At 41.2% G+C, this 2,904-nt stretch overlaps 1 long non-coding RNA gene across 1 annotated transcript; it reads left to right on the top strand.

The window, feature by feature from the left end:
- Positions 1-1,839: 1,839 nt before the first annotated feature.
- Positions 1,840-2,251, top strand: LOC136484370 (uncharacterized). The gene is made up of 3 exons (XR_010765925.1): positions 1,840-1,873; positions 1,956-2,048; positions 2,130-2,251. It is a non-coding gene; the product is annotated as an uncharacterized lncRNA (long non-coding RNA).
- Positions 2,252-2,904: the final 653 nt, after the last annotated feature.

Raw genomic sequence — 2,904 nt, 5'->3', positions numbered from 1 at the left:
TAGTTTTATGGATGTTTGATGTGCATGTGGATCTAGATCTAGGGTTTTGTTTTTTTATTAATTTTGTTTTTGTAAATTTATGTTTGATGAAATTGGACTAGGGTTTATATGAAAGATATTGGGTAAAGTATAATTGTTGCTAATTGTTGTCTTTGAAATTGTTTATTGTAATCAATAGATATGTATTTTAATTATTTATGGATAAATGGGCCATTAATTAATTTTCCTCTACCATGATGTGTTTGTATGCTTCATGTAATTATAGTAGATTTATATTCATATATATCTGAAGTATATACAATTATTCTCAAGTAATTATTAATTTGATTCATTTTTATATATATCTGAATAAGTAGTCCTTTAATGTTTGTTTGTTGTTGTTGTAAAAGATGGAGTACAGAAACTCTTGGATGTATGGTTCGTTAAGGTTCAAGGCAGGTTTCCGTGAAGAGGTGGATAAATTTATTGAAGCCGCAAAGAAGCATGCAACGACATTGAAAGAGAATAAGGATACAATTATTTGCCCCTGTAAAGATTGCAAGAACCGTATGGCATGGACAGATGTGACTATCATCATATCACATTTGATTATGTGAGGATTTGTTGAGGACTACACAGTGTGGATTCATCATGGTGAAACGGTTATTGTTAACGACGAGGATGAGGAGGAATACAACAACAAAACCATAGAATCCATGTCCCAATATTCAGCAGAGCTTGATGCACGAATGGATTTCGAGCTTGGTAATGAACAAGGTGGTGATGCTGGTGGTTGGGATGATAACGACGAAGGTGGTGCCAATAATGATGGTGGAGCACGTGTCAGGGATGAAGATGATTTGGAGGACATGATTTGAGCCCTTGGACCAGAGATTTTACTAAATAGGCCAAAAGGTTTAGAAAATTTGGAAAGGATGACAAAAGCATCGAAGGAGACTGTGTATGGTGTTGAAAAGGGTTGTTCGACACATTGGACAGTGCTACGTTTCGTGCTTGAGCTGCTCATCCTGAAGACTAAGTACGGCTGGTCAGACTGTAGTTTCAATGATATATTGCATCTCCTATTATGGGTGCTGCCACAACCAAACTCAGTTCCCGCCAACACATACCAAGCGAATAAGGTCATAAGTCCATTGACAGTGGAGGTTGAAAAAATCCATGCATGCCCCAACCACTGTATACTTTTTCGTGGCGAAACGTTCAAGTCACTGGATAAATGTCCTCGGTGTGGGGCCAGCCGGTACAAGAACAATGACCTTTACGGTGGGGACGAACCCTCCACGGGGAAAAAAAGGAATAAGAAGGGTACAAAAAAGGTGGTACAAGAATCTCAGTCCCCAGAGGACACTCCATTAGGCAATGATGCAAAGCAGAGAAGAATTCCTACCCTGGTAATGTGGTACCTGCCAATGATCGACCGCTTGAGACGTATCTTCCTAAACCCTAAAGAAGCCGCACTCTACTATATGGCTACCATACAACTTCGAGTAAGCTCAACTCTATACTTAAAGCTTTGTTCGATATATTTTTTTCGATGCAAAAGAGCTTATCTAGTTCTATGATTAAATCCATGCAGCAACTGGATTTGTATAGCCGTTGATGTCAGGAGGAGCATGGCATAGGTCTTTGATTCATTAGATAAGGACACGGTGACATACAAAGACTTTATATCGATTCTCAAGACGTATACATATCGACAATCCTCATTAGCTTATATATTTGTATACATACTTGTAACGTTCACTTTTGGATACTAACAAGTTGTATTTGCTAAAATAATTCAAACAGGGCATTTAGGTTCTATGTCACTAATCATCATGGAAGGCATGATCCAGCAAGGAAGGAAAAGCTGGCTATAAAAACACTATGTGCGGTAAGTGTATCTTACTTCTTCAGTACTCCGTTACATGGTTGTCAAAAGCATTACTTAACATTTTTATATGCAAAACACATAGTGCCCCAAGCAGAAGCCTGTGAGTGTACATTGTGGATACTATATATGTTCTATGATGAGTAACACCGGTGCCTACAAGAGACACCCCTTAAGGGTAAGTTTGAACCTCTTCACCCGTAGTATAAAAACTTCGTAAATGGTATGAAATACTAAACCGAAACTTATTCTCTTGTAGTGGAGAGAAGAGAAAGGAATGAAAAGAGACCCATACAAGGATGATCAACTCTTAGAGCTCGTCGGCGACCTTTGCAACTTCATATTGGACCAGATTGTACACGTCAGAGGCGCCTACCATGACCGAGAGTCTGAGTTAGGTACAAATCCTCAGCACCAACACCTTCGTGAGACTGAAAGGCTAGCTCTAGGACGTTGATAACAATGTGTATGTAATTTGTATATTTAATGATGGATTGTATATATTCTTGTGAATTGGACTTATAATTGTAGTTTATATAATACTCTTGTGCTTGTAGTCGCGGTCGCGGGGCGTTTGGCAACGCGAACGCTGGTCACGGGGCGTTCGGCAACGCGAACGCGGTTCGGAACTTTGGTCGCGGGGCGTTCGGCGACGCGAACGCGGTTCGGAATGTTGGTCGCGGGGCGTTCGGCAACGCGAACGCGGTTCGGAACGTTGGTCGTGGGACGTTCGGCAACGCGATTTTGAATTATAAATTTGAATTTTTTTTGCGGAAAAACATACTGTAGGGGCGCTTCTAGATTGAACCGCCCCTACAAATACCTATTTGTAGGGGCGGTTGTACTACAGCCGCCCCTACAAATTGATTTGTAGGGGCGGCTGCCACCCCTACAAATCGATTTGTAAGGGTGGCCTGAGAACCGCCCCTACAAATGCATGATTTGTAGAGACCCTTGCGTAGGGGCGGCTGGGCAAACCGTCCCTACAAAGGGTTACCAGCCGCCCCTAGAAATGCTTTTTGTAGTAGTGGTTC

Source organism: Miscanthus floridulus, chromosome 9, assembly GCF_019320115.1.
Source record: "Miscanthus floridulus cultivar M001 chromosome 9, ASM1932011v1, whole genome shotgun sequence".
Lineage (NCBI taxonomy): Eukaryota > Viridiplantae > Streptophyta > Magnoliopsida > Poales > Poaceae > Miscanthus > Miscanthus floridulus.
This window is presented reverse-complemented; position numbering and strand designations above follow the sequence as displayed.